General features: G+C 36.7%; 1 pseudogene; it reads right to left on the bottom strand.

The window, feature by feature from the left end:
• Nucleotides 1-10,172: 10,172 nt before the first annotated feature.
• LOC107583643 (cytosolic phospholipase A2 delta-like) lies at nt 10,173-14,344 on the bottom strand (annotated as a pseudogene).
• Nucleotides 14,345-14,862: the final 518 nt, after the last annotated feature.

The following is a 14,862-nucleotide window of genomic DNA, read 5'->3' as shown; positions in this document are numbered from 1 at the left end:
ATTTCTCGAATCATCCTTGACATTTGCAAAACAGTAAGTGCATTTCTCAAAACAACTCGTACAAATAACAAAACACCATGGATTACCTGCAAAAGGCCAGTCTCTTGCTCAAAATCCTTAGTTCATCTCTCAAAAATAAATATCTGTGTCAATGAACATGTCAGTGCCATCAGAATGTCAAGTCCTTGTGTCATTGTGTACGGATAAGACAATCAAATTGCTTAGTCATGTTGTCAATATAGCAGTGTACTCTGGAGGGATGTTCTGATGTAAACTATGGCTACAGTTTTGATGACAATTATTGTAAATTGTAGGTTACACCTTAGTGTATGTGGGAGTTTGATTGCAAGAGACTGGACAATAGTTTGTACTGTAATTTGTTGACACACCATGTCATTGCGATACAGAAAGGAAAAGACAGCACAAAGAAGAAAAAAAAAGTAGAAATGTGAACATAGGACAATCTCCTTAGGGAAAGCTGTACATGCAGTGCTGTGGGAATTAGAGTGCAGTCTTCCTACACCTCCTGACGTTCCAGTCTGTTGGGCCACAAATTCTCATCCACATGACAATGAATATCTTCTCTTGCGATGCAGCGAGGAAAGAATCTTTTAGAGTGTCTTATCCAGCCTCTGCAGGCATCTGCTGTGATGTCATCACATGCGGCATCCATGGCAGACAGAAGGGTCATCTGTGTATGTGGCCGGCGATCATATACTTTCCATCTCCATGCTGAGAAAAATTCCTCAATGGGGTTAAGGAATGGAGAGTAGGGTGAGAGGAACTCCATCAGCATCCTGTTGTGGGCTGCAAACCATTGCCTGATGATGTTGGAGCGATGGAAACTGACATTGTGCCAAACTATCACGTACTTTGGCAGGTCATCTGCAATCTGACCCCTCTCTTGTTCAGGGATGAGATCCCTGTAGAGAGTGTCTAAAAAGGTGACAAGACACTCTGTATTGTATGGCCCAATAATGGGAATATGCGTTAGCACACCATTCTCAGAGATAGCAGCACCCATGGTTATGTTCCCACCCCGTTGGCCTGGCACATCAACTGTAGCTCTGTGGCCGATGATATTTCGACCACGCCTTCTGCGTTTCGTTAGGTTGAAGCCAGCCTCATCCATGTAGATGAAGCTGTGCGGTGGTTCACTTGCTTCCAGTTCCATTATACGCTATATCCAGAAGACACAAAATGAGTTTTATGAATTACATGCATTTTCATTTTGGTCAAGATACAGTTACATCAAATGTATACAGCACATATTGCATCTTCTTTTCTACAGCCATAACAAATGTGTAAAGGTCACACTTACTGTACTGTATATCACTATACGATGTTGTACTGTTTACTGTGAGGTACAGTTGCTGCATGCTCATAAATGTTTTACCTGTACATACTGGTAGCGCAGCTCCTTCACTCTTTCACCATTTCTTTCAAATGGAACAGTGTACAGCTTCTTCATATTCATTTGGTGTCTTTTCAGCAACCTGTCAATGGTTGAGATACTGACTGTTTGGATGTTTTCAAAGATGTTGTTGTCCTCTATAATGGCACTCTTTATCTCCCTTAGTCTTATGGCATTGTTTTCTACAACCATGGTGCAAATAGCCTCCTCCTGTTCAGGTGTGAAAAGGGGCCCTCTGCCACCCCTGTGAAGTTATCTTGCAGTCCTATGTGGAAAAAATATAGTAATGCAAAACACAAACTTGAGTAAGATAAAATCTCACTGTTTAAAGTATACTTACTGTATATTGTAAAATGCAAGTGGAATACTGTAATATTGTATGAAGCATTACAGAAAGTATACAGTATTACAGTACAGTGCCTATTGTTAGATTACATACCTGTTCTGTCGACAAAAAAGTCTGAATGATTGAGGACACAGTTGTTCTCCCAACATTTGGCTGCACCCTTCGACCTGCCTCGGCCATTGTAAGCCCATGATTGAGAACGTGGTCTACAAGTGTGGCTCTTATCTCATCAGGAACATGCATATGTCCTCGGCCTCTTCTGCCTCTTCCTCTGTTTTGCCTCCCAACTCCTCCACCACACAGCCTCACTCCTCTTCCTCTTCTTCTTCTCTCTGGCTGTTGACCCCGTCCAATTCCTTGTCCTTCCATTGTCAGACATTGAAACATTGTGTTGTGCTCCGGCTATATATATACTTGCCAGTTGATGGTTCATGAGATGCACCTTCGTTAGAGAAAATCAAGATTCACCTGGGAGCAATTTACCAATGCAGGACAGATTTAGAAAAAAAGTCTAATGGAAATGTATAGAAATATGCTTGACATATTATGACAACTTGTTCAACCATTTTGCATGTAAAGACTTATGCTATGAACTAATGCCTAAATGTTGTGGGGGTTGTGGGGGGTTCAACAGAGACCCATTATAATACATTTTGATCAACATGACATAAGCAATTGATAATGTAGGAAACAGCAAAACAGCAGACATAATCATTTGCATGGATGTACCAAAGCATTTGCAACTTGTTCAAAGAAATGAGAAACTGCTTTTTTGATGTGCACAAGTGACACAATGATGTGAAGATTGAACAGGTAGTTTTGAGAATTTCAATTCTGATCTGAGAAATGGACCAAAGCGACTGAGAAAAACTGTAATAACAATAACATATTAATAAAACTGTAGTATCTCAAAAATACTAAAATAACACTGGTCTTAAGAACACAGGAACAAAGAAAGAAAGAAAGAAAGAAAGAAAGAAAGAAAGAAAGAAAGAAAGAAAGAAAGAAAGAAAGAAAGAAAGAAAGAAAGAAAGAAAGAAAGAAAGAAAGAAAGAAAGAAAGAAAGAAAGAAAGAAAGAAAGAAAGAAAGAAAGAAAGAAAGAAAGAAAGAAAGAAAGAAAGAAAGAAAGAAAGAAAGAAAGAAAGAAAGAAAGAAAGAAAGAAAGAAAGAAAGAAAGAAAGAAAGAAAGAAAGAAAGAAAGAAAAGGAAATGATATGTCAAAATATTGGAATTGTGCATTCAGCATTGCAGTGTAAATACAGCATGATGAACCTGTTGCTGTTTATTGTGTGATTAATATTAATTAAATATTATTGATCAAAACAAAAACAAAAGACTAGTCACTGGTCTTGATTTATTGTTTTGTTCTGTAGTTTTACTGACAGGTAAAAATTATGAATTACTTGGAACAATATTAAGCAATGTTTACATGATTGAGAAAAATTGCAGTGTACATACTACTTAATTTAATATGCATTAATATGAAAATTAATATTATAAATTAAGATGTATGTTCAATAACATTTTAATTTTTGATATTGTATCAAGTTTTTGGTATTAGTTGAGTTTTCTGAATGACGGACCTTTGAATTATTGGGAAATATTGGGAGATTATGAGTCATACTGACTCACTGACAAATTCACCAGCACATAAATGATCACATTGCTTGTCTTGCAGGAAATTCTTATTTCACTGGAATGGCACTATGCTGTCGGAAAACATATATTTGGTAATATTCCCTTAATTATTGCCAGAAATTATTCGGAATTGAAGTCATTTTTGTCTAAAGTTGGCCCATTATCGACTAGCTTGTTTCTATGTTACTTCATGAACTTTTTTTGCATGATACATTATGTATGAAGCAATCGTTTTCAAATATGTGTATAGACACTGACAGGATGACAGGATATCATACCCCTGATATTTTGCAATAGAGTAAATGTGTAGCAATTGCACAGCGATCTGCTGCTGTGACAAAGACTGGAAAATGAGTCAGAGTTTCAACTTGAATCCTAAGACAGACCATCACTCCTGTGATGCAACAATCTATAATTTCTGTAAAAGTTCTACTTTTTGTGAACCTCAGAAGTGTAATTACACAGAATTCATTTGTATATATTTTAAGCGCTACACTATAGGCTTAGCTTACTTTCTCATATTTCAGAAACTTGCTACACTTGGTGTGTTTGTTACAGCAGCATGCTCTAGATTCCGATGCCATGTCTCAAAGCTAATCGCTCTCGCTCACTCTCTGTCTATCTCTCCGTGTCGCCATCAGTGCCAGCAGCCCACCTCTTCAAAGAGAGCTGCCCTCTGGGAAATCAAAATTTAATTCGCCGTAACGAATGGGATTTGACTAGCACTGTCACATCCACGTGTTGGTTCAATGGTCTGCTTTCAACTCAGAATCAGAGATTGAACAACTGGGTCTTGTCTCGATGCAGAAACAGATGAAATTGATTACGTGTTGGATAATGGTGGTCTGAGCAAGTGAAATAATTTACCATTGATAGATAGATAGATAGATAGATAGATAGATAGATAGATAGATAGATAGATAGATAGATAGATAGATAGATAGATAGGTTCCAAAAGGGGGGTTTTCACTGTGATGCCACAGAAGAACAATTTTGGGTTCCCCAAAGAACCAGTGAACAACAACTCTTTTTTTCTTAAAGGGAAGAGCATTTTAATAATCTAAAGAAACTTTTTCCACTATAAAGAACCTTTTGTGCAGTGGAACAGTTTCATGGATGCTAAAGGTTCTTCCCAGAAGCATAGATGCCAATAAAGGACCATTATTTTTAAGAGTGTAGACTTTAAACTCACTGTGCACTCGATGGACATCTGTTTGAGAGCCTGTGGAGATGTTTTCACATGGATTACCCCCTTCTCTCCCTTCCTTCTGAAAACATGCTGAGAAAAATCCCTAAGAATTAAGACAAATTGAAACAAACTGTGGGGTTTCAGCAAAGAACAAAATAACAGATTCAAGCATCCTCAAATGGTTAAAAAAAACTAAAATAACTGTAATCATCCAAAACCAGCTGGATTATTCTGCCAGTTTGACAAGATTGTGTCAACTCCAGGGGAGTGTAGCAAAATTACGATAACGATTAAATGAAGATGTTTTTAACAGCTTTTAAATGTTGTGTGATAAGATAAAAGAGGGCTGTTGTCCAAGGCTTGATATCTGTGAAATTCTTTCCACTTTCATCTTAAATCACTTGTTATGTTTAAACCCCTAGGGAACTGGGAGAGATTTACCATTGGGAATGCAGCACAACAAATCTAAGCAAGCAATAATTTTTTGTCTGAAATATATCATAGGGATCACTCCCAAAGTGCTTGTCTCTAAGAAAAAATATATATTGTTTTTTTCTTTTTTGATTGAAAATGTTCCTTGAATAAGCCAAATGCTCTTCATCCATATTCATGACAGAGGCATGTGTAATTTCATGAATGGGTGAGTTGTGTTTATAAACATCTCATCTGAATGCTGATCAACTCGCCACTCAATCCTGCATGTCTTGATTAAGGTGATGATGTTAATCAAGTCGATGAGGAATATCAAATTACTTTTTGATATTTCATTCAGGTCTTCCCTCTAATTTGTCATCAGGCAGGCAGCCCGTGCACTCGTCGCAAATATTACCTGGGCGCTTGATGAAATGTCAAAACAAGACACCAGCAGAAATTACTGCATAAATCTCATTACACCACCCTATATTTTTACTCCTGCAAATGTTTGACCATAATCATTTTTTTTGTCATATGAAATATTCCTTCGTGAGATCAATGAAGTGTCATTTTATAATAAATAATCAAAATGCATATATTCAGTTTATTCATGCCAGAGCAAAGAAACTGCAAGCATTTTTTTTCTATTTATTTATATTTTTTATATTTTATGTTCATGTTTTTAGGTGAAATGGTTAACTTCTGCAAATGACAAACATACTGTAAAATGCAAACTCTGGACATTTTATATAATTTTATAAATATTGCATTTTGTGGAAAAAGTTGGCCGTTCTTGATCCTTTGAGTTTTTTTGAAAGGTCTCAGAACTAAATTGACTTGGTAGGTCTTAATCTAAGTCAGATGATGACAATTCCAGAACTTAATGAATACTGTAAGTCTGAGTCCCTCAGGATGTTTTGGATACGCTAAACAACTGTGGGTTCCTCTAAGGGACTGGCAGAGGATGAGAAAAACAGACTCGTATAGAGCAGAGGAAGCCCATCTATATGCTTCCTGCCTGCAGTTTTCATGGTTTGTAATGTAATTAAAGTAATGGACTTTAAAAGGGAATTTTGTCATATAAAATATGGCAGAAGAAATAAAACTTCTTGAACACTTACATCAAGAACAGTAATGTACAATCCTCACATCAATACAAAGGACATGCAGGGAGATTTAAGGGTTTATGAAAAAGAAAAGAATGTGAAGAAAACCAAACGCCAGTAAATAGGAATGGGGGGAGGTTGGTTAAGCTTTGGAGTCATAGCCTGTAGATATGAGAGGAGGAAAGAATGAATGGATTCTCCATCAACATATTCAGGAAGTACTGATAAGCTATAGAAATAACAAGACAAAACTCCAAAACATACCTCCATGAAGTACCTCACAAAATCAAAGATTGTAACAGTGGCCTTATTATTGCGAATCTATAAGGAGATCTTAAGTATGCAGTGGATGAAGGATGAGCATAATAAGATTTCTAAAATAGAAGCACTCAGCAATAGCAAGAATAGAAACTTTGCTGCGTAAAAGAAATATTGGAGGTTATAATGTCTGCTAAAATGGATATTACTGAAGCTGATAATGTCAAACATTTGCACGTTCCACATTCAGTTATTTGTTTATAGAAATTGTCATATTTTTTATTTGAATTTAATGTATTATTTTATTTATTACATTTCTGAAAATAACTGCATTGTCATTCAGAGAAAAGTTTATGTCTGTTAGCATGCAGTTGAAAAAAACATATGAAAATGTAATATATGATATACCAAGATATTGCAATATATTATAAAGTGATGTATAATGATGTAAGTTGTAAGATGTAAGTAATACCATACAGTGTATACAAAATATCTGTATGTTTATATAGGTTTTTGTAATACATTTTTAAAGACATGTCTAGGTTTTATATTTAGTATAAAAAAAGTATTTACTTATATATTTTACCAACATGTTTTTAGGATGCAAATACATGTACATGACATATATGTCCAAAAAAAAACATTGCCGCTGTTTATGTTTTGGGTTAATAGTCTCACATTTTGTTCCACACAATCTATTCCAGGATGCATCCCATCTGCGAGATGTCAGATTCCACAAGCATGAAATGTCCATATTAGGGGAATATATAAAAGAACAGTTGCAGATGCATTAAGCGCTGAGAAGTTGAAAGGTCACAGAGATGTCTGTGTTCTAGAGAACAATAACCCCACTGACTTTAACTGTCAGTTCATGCTGAGGTCCAGGTTGAGAATAAGGACACCACACATACTCTTTTGACCCTCCCTCTCTTGAGATCTCCATTCCCTTCCCCATATTCCTTTTTAAAAACACTTGTTTACCATCCCACTACCCTGATTTCTCTCGCCCAACCCTGCATCCACCACCTCATTTCATCTTCATTTCCATTCTCTCTTCATTCTTGTGGTTCCATCCTCAGATGAGACGTCACGTTCGTTTCCCCACAAACTCCAGTCATCATGACTGTTTCCCCTTGACTGCAGTTTTCCATCAGACCAGAAGGCCAGGAGGCCAAATGCTCATCTCAAACCAAAATCCCTTTTTCCTGTCCACACATAACGCCACCATTGTGGAAGAGAGATGGGTTGTGGAACAGAAAATGACCCCCTGTTCATGGGTCAGAAATCCATGCAGCACTTCATTACTTCACAACGCTTTCCTCGGTTAGATTTTTTTGTTTTGTTTTTGTCCTCTGTTGTTTGTTGAAACAAACTTTGTCTTCCATATTGTTTTCTTTAATTTCATCTTTTTAGCATTAAAAATTCATTTTACTAAGCTTACGTCTCGTAGCTCAGTTAGATTACAGCTTTAGTGTTTGTTTAGAAAGCATAATATTAAATAGGGATGCACGATATATCGGCCACCATATCGGTATCGGCCGATAAATGCTCATTTTTTCTGTTATCGGTATCGGCCTGATAAGAAAATTTGGCCGATATCTTAAAGCCGATAAATAATACACATAACAACACTCCTGTAATATTTGTGTTGCAATATTTCCCAGACATCTGTGGTGGATTTTTAAATGAAAGTCTTAAAAAAAATTAAAAATAGCTAAAAATAGCTCAGCTCTAGTTGTGAAATCATGCGAGTTACATCATGACCATGATGAAAAGTCATATTTACACCCTGCATTGTCAGTCTGACTTTACATGAGGTCAAAATTATTTTCTCTTTGGCCTCTTTTCCCAAAAGGCATTGCTGCAACAGTCATGCTCAGTCAGAGAATGAATCTCTCAGCATAAATCAGAATATGCGTAATGGAAACCAAATGACTCAACAGCTTTTAGCCGGTGTCTATATTTCATTTGGCAATGTGAAAAATTAAGTTATACTGCTGGTGTGTGAGAAATTGCCTGTTGTGAGCACAATTTCAGCTTGGTCTCATCTTTCAAATCCAAAGGGCACAATTAAGCCTAAAAAAAATTATGAAAAATGTAATCTAAGAAGTTGAATTTAATATTAAATATATTAATTTAAATACAGGTCAATATATTGTCTACGGTTCAAACTGGGGAAAAATACTTAGTAAAATAGCAGTTCAAGAGTTAACTGATATTTGGAAACAAAAAAAACAAAACAAAACAAAAACTATTCTCACGTCTATGTTTATGGAATTTCAAGAACTTGTGTCACCCAGGGCAAATCAATCAAAACTGCACACACAGGTGCTGCTTTGCACTTGCTTTTCCCCTGGGTGATTAATAAAACATGTATTTTTAGTTGTATCTGTTAACACAGTCATACTAGCCCCGAGGTATTGTGAATCAATGTCACTCCTGTTGAGCAACTCATGACAGGTAACAGCAGTGTCCTGAGAGACACCCATTATTCCAGTCAGAATCAAAACAGAGGAGTGTTAAAACCGGGGCTGCAATAGCACTAGTCTTTTACTTTGGAGAAAGTGCTGGTCTGAAGTGAACGATGGTGACAGCCAGGCCTGAGAGGTAAGTGAGTAGGTCCATCTAGTGGGCAAAAGTGTAAGCAAGCATAGAATGAACCTTAGACCAGTGTTCTGCTGTTCTGTGTTCAATTACATCAGCTTACACTTCTGTTTAAAAGTTTGGGGTCAGTAAAAAAAAATTCCATAGAAATTCATACATTTTTCAGCAAGGATGCATTAAATTGATCTTAAGTGAGAGTTAATACATTTATAATCTTATAAAAGATTTATATTTCAGATCATCCTGAAACATGCATCTTTGGTTTGCATTAAAAATTATGCAGGGCAGCTGTTTACAAAAATTAATGATAAGAAATGTTTCTTGAGCACCAAATCAGAGTGATTTCTGAAGGATCATGTGACACTGAAGACTCTACTGAAAAGGCAGCTTTGCCATCACAGAAATATTAATATTTCACACCATTAATGTTTTTACATACTGATGAAATAAATGTAGCCTTGGTGAGCAAAAAATAAATAAATAAAATCTTACCAACCCAAACTTTTGAATAGTAGTGTCCTGACATACGTGTAACATGTTTAACATGTTAAACGCTTTGAGTTGAATAATACCTGATCAAAAAATTTTGTGAAATGTATATAATAATAAATCACCAATAAAAAAATTGACATTTTCATCACTCACTATCCTTAATGTTTTTGCAAACCTTATTTTTTGCCATGGAACATTTAACTAGTTAAACTCATCGTTAACTAGGTGACCAATGAGTTTCAAGCTCCAAAATTGATGGGAAAAAACACCAAAAAAGTTGCTATATATGTGAGAAAAGAACAAGATGTGCCAGCATTTATTTGTTTTCAAAAAAGAAACCTGCCACAGCTCTCAAATATTATTTACCTTTGTGTTTATTCAAATAAGGTACATCAAGATTACCATAGGGAGAAGGATTTTGGTGAATACTTTTGTGAATTTAAATTTTGGGCTGTCCTTTAGACAGAGCTATCATGACTTCAGAACACTTGGAAAGGGGCATGTGTGGCATTATTTGGACTACTGTAATGGACTTTTTATGATGCTTTCATTGTTAAAAGTAGATTATTATAACACCCTCTGATCTACAAAAACAAGGAAAATCACATAGTTTTGGAACAATATAAGGGTGATGAATGATGATATTATCCCTTTAAATCACTCTCCAGTTGCTCTTGCTGTCAGCCTTAACTTCCGTTGTCAACATCAAATCAGAATTTTGACGCATTTGTAGCAGGAATTCTCTCCATGTTTCTCTTAAGCGCTTTGTTCAGTGTGTTTAAAATGACATCTTTGTTGTTCAGAATGTTGTAGGTGGTGAGGTTTCTCGGCTTCTGGAAATCCTCAGGTTTGTATGTAAGTATGTAGCGTGCATGTATGTAGTTCAGGACAAAAGCAGTGTCCACTAGGCCAAGTGTGGCATCTGTTGTTGTCAGGTAGTTTGGGAAGGCGTCTGGATGTGTGTCTGCAGAAAGTCCACTTTATAATTTATAATTTCCACGTTTGATCAAACTGAATCAAAAGGGGAATAGCACTAATTAGGCTGTACTCTACAACATAAATGATGTTCTGACCTTTCCATGTGGTGAAGTCACAGTTCTCACTGCAGTTCCTGTGCAGGTGGAAGCCTCTAAGGAAGTTGAACACTTGGCTGATAATGGGGCGGCTGGTCAGAAAGACGCTTCGCTTTTTTGCCAAGTCAGTCTTCAGGCTGTCCTGAAGTGGGTCCAACGTTGATGGTTTGTCATCTGTGTCTACAGATAAGCCATTGTACCCTTAAAATGTACCATTTTTGCACATTTTTTGAGTGTGAGTCTGAATAAGGAACTAGGTTCTTTTTGTTCATTAATAAAGCTAAAAGGCAACCAAACTTTTGAGAAGCTACACAGGGAATTTTACTCACCGTTATTGCTTTCCTTTTACCTGTGTGGTTCACTTCTTCCCCAGTTTTGCTGGCCCAGGATGGGATCACTCCTGTGAAGCGACTCCAAACTGAGTCAGGCTAAGAGAAAAAACACTGCTCCATATATCTGCAAACACAACACATTTTGACTTACATTTTGAATACAACCAATCACTATCTCTAACTTTGAACTGTTAACCATTAGGTCCATAAGTTTTGCCTCTTTGTCACCATCTCTGTTTGAAAACCTGCAATTGCAGCTGTGTGTGGAATTATCTTCCTTGCGTGGGTTGTGCGCCGGCACGGCTCCAGCGCGGATGAATCTAATGTTTTGAGGAGTATGTGTGGCAGTCAGTCACCGCACAGGTGTGGATATTTACTGTACTTCACAATCACAGATTCTAGCCTACGTCTTGGAATATATGACCCAAATAAGAATTTTCACTGTATTTTGTCATCTGAATGAGTAAGTAACAAGTCTGGCACTTTTGTTTTGACTAACTGAGGAAAAAAAGCATTAAATAAATCGTGCTACCAATGGTGATTTAACATTAATCTAAAGATTGGTAGGCTCATATCACGTGCAAATGATTATTATTGTTATATTTTATTCTCAAATTATTAATGTTAACAACATCAGCATTGCGTGACTATGAGTATAGTGTGTATTAGCGTGTAGATTTCAATTTCTGTACAGTCTAATATCTAATTGTCATCCCATTCGAATTTCATATTAAGAAATTATTTTAACCCCAAAAGCAAACTATGCTCCCTTCAAACTGGTTGTCTTTAAAATACAAATCTTGTGTAATCCCAGGCTATCTGTAATCAGAAGCACATTTAAAACTGGAATATAATTTAATTTCATTCACATGTGTTTCATAAACACATAGGCCTTTCTGGATTACAATCCGCCATCGAAATTATACACTTAATTATTCTAGCTGCTGTGAGAAAAGGCTATAAACGATCCGCCACCTGCAGGATCCTCACATGCGATAGCCTAGTAGCCGGGACAACTTCTTTATTTTTACAGACGTGACGTAATGACGCAGCAGCATGCTCGAATTTCCCGCGAAAACCTACCCGTACCACTCAAATTAGAAAACATTATTAGAAGCTACCCATTGTGAATCGGGCTAAAGTAAGGCGATAGTTTTGAACACTGCCTGGTTATGTACTTGCTCAAATATTGATTTCGGATCATTTTTAACCAAAAAAAATAACGGACTGCAGCTTTAACCTTTGGAGTATGTGCATGTATTTATCCAATAAAGAGTATGTTCCAGATTCAGGGGGTGTCTTGATCATGTGGCCGAGGTAATATCAAAGAGTATAGAATACCTTGGTAATATTCACTCCCAAAGTTCTGTGCAAGTATGAAGGCACCATACTTGATAAATCCAATCTTATATGGGGTGAACTATAGTAACCCTTTGATTGTGCCATCTGCTGGTCAGATAGTGTAGTAATAAAATAATTTATGCATTGTTTTCTAAACTTCTAATGGCAGCCATTTATTTAAATTTTTATGCTAAAAATGTATTTTGTTTCTGTGAAATCAATGGCATTCAGGTACCTTTTCCTTGAATTAGGTATTCTATAGCCAGTCCCCACATGTCAATGAGAGATAGGAGTAGCCCTTCTTTCTCTCTCTCTCTCTCTTCCATCTTCTCTTTGTAGTGCTGTAGCTGCTCAAGGGGAAATACTGAACACACTTTTAGAGATCTCCTTCTTTACAGACTCCATAACTCCATTTAGGTAATTGTTTGACCAGTTAGCATCACCATAAAGAGAAGACATAGTCCTATGAGACAATGATGAAAGTCTGATGTTTAATGACTTGATCTACAATAAAATCTGGGTTTTGGTTTTGAAGCAAAGCCTGATGAAGCACTGATTTAGAGTTGGACAGGCCTGTAGTGCTCCTTATACTCACCAGGTAGAGCCAGAAACCCTTGTGATGTAGCTGATTGTATCAAGAAGCTGGAGTTTCTGCAGAGCTCTTAGGCCTCCAAATGTGCCAGTCTTTGCTCACTGAAAATTGAGTGGTTTTTTTTTGTGTTTGTTTAACAAATATTTCCAAGTCACTTTTTTTATGGAAACCTGAACTTGCCCTGCTAAATATTCTAACACTGTATGTGTAAAATATACTGTACAGTCATAAAAATGTTGTGAGATTTATCAAATGAAAGAAGCATATACAAGTTTTTACTTAAGAAAATATGTACATCTATTAATTATTTTAAAATGTGTAAGTTGGTTTAGCTGCATCTGAGCTTATACTGAAATATAATGTTAGGTGAATATCAATAAAGTACCACAATCCTTTGTAATCTGTTCTTTTTCATGTATCAAAACTCTTACCATCAGCACTCCATTAGAGGAGTACGGTTCAGGATTCTCAGAGCTTGAAAAAGAAAAGGAATGGATAAAATGACAGATTAGTTCAGACTGATGTAATGGTGATGATTTTTTTAATAAGGAGGAAGAGGACAATTACTAAATAATGTGCACTACGTGGTTAATAACACCACCATTATTGTTTTCAATTGATAATATTTTCACTCACCTCACGGTTATTTTAAACTCCACCCACAGCTCACTCTTTTTCTGGAAAATAAGTACATCATAATCAGACTGATGGATAGGACCACACCAGTCAACATTTGTAATGCTTGACCTTCTACCTGATCATCTAAAATGAAGCATTTTGTTTGCTTTTGTCCAGGTGTGAGGTTATTGATGTCGAATAGGATGGTGGAGAAGTAGTCATCTTTCGTTAACTTGTCAGCATCAAATATGTGGAATTCCAGAATGTTCTGAGGAGACGAGAACAAAGTGGCGAGTTTATTTTAGCTCAAAAGCTCTCACTTTCTCTATACACTGGTTTGCAAAATAGAATTTTGACCTTCTCCACCTTTTTCCTATGCACTATGCTTTGCATGAATTATGTGCATAACTTCTGTTAAACTGTTGACAATCAGCGAATTACTGCACTGTGAATGCAGTAATAAGCAATTTAAAAAACAGGGTACAATGAAGTGTCATTATTCTATTAATTCATTACTTTTTACCAGGGCAATGGAACAAATTTAGCCATTGGCTGACAATTTAGCAAGTTTCTTGGGATATTTTAGGGAATCAAAGTTAGATTACATAATTATACTAATTACTCGTATAGAATTACTTTGCTGTTATTCCAGCATTTCACTGTTAGTGACATCACCAGCATGTCATTCATCACTTGTTATTCAAGAACAATGTGGGTGGAGAATCACTTCATGCTGTCAGCTGAGACTGAAAGGGCAAGGCACAGTGGCAACAAAACCTTTCAATCATGAAAACCTCAGTAGTGAGTTTTCTTGCAACTGTCTGAGCAGATTTGCTCACCTTGACTCCACTGTGAACTCTGAAATGAAACGTTTCATTCCTTTTTGGTGCATTACTGTTTTTCACAGTCTTGGTGCAATGGCAGTATTATGTGTTTGTGTGCCTTTGCTGAATTTGATTTACTGCATACTACACACTTCATCTGAGGTTCCAGTACGGCATGAACTCTTTCTGTGAAACACAATGAAATGAAACTGGTTTAGACAGACGTAGCAGTATTTTCATTTAACCAACTTTTGGTGCTTTTGGCAATGTGGGCAGGTGCCAAATCCTGCTGGAAAATGAAATCAGCATCTTCAAAAAGCTGGTCAGAAGAAGGAAGCATGAAGTGCTCCAAAATTTCTTGGTAAACGGGTGCAGTGACGTTGGTTTTCAAAAAACACAATGGACCAACACCAGCAGATGACATTGCACCCCAAATCATCACAGACTGTGGAAACTTAACACTGGACTTCAAGCAACTTGGGCTATGAGCTTCTCCACCCTTCCTCCAGACTCTAGGACCTTGGTTTCCAAATGAAATACAAAACTTGCTCTCATCTGAAAAGAGGACTTTGGACCACTGGGCAATAGTCCAGTTCTTCTTCTCCTTAGCCCAGGTAAGA

Source organism: Sinocyclocheilus grahami, unplaced genomic scaffold, assembly GCF_001515645.1.
Source record: "Sinocyclocheilus grahami isolate Dianchi unplaced genomic scaffold, SAMN03320097.WGS_v1.1 scaffold54.1, whole genome shotgun sequence".
In the NCBI taxonomy this organism is placed as follows: domain Eukaryota; kingdom Metazoa; phylum Chordata; class Actinopteri; order Cypriniformes; family Cyprinidae; genus Sinocyclocheilus; species Sinocyclocheilus grahami.
This window is presented reverse-complemented; position numbering and strand designations above follow the sequence as displayed.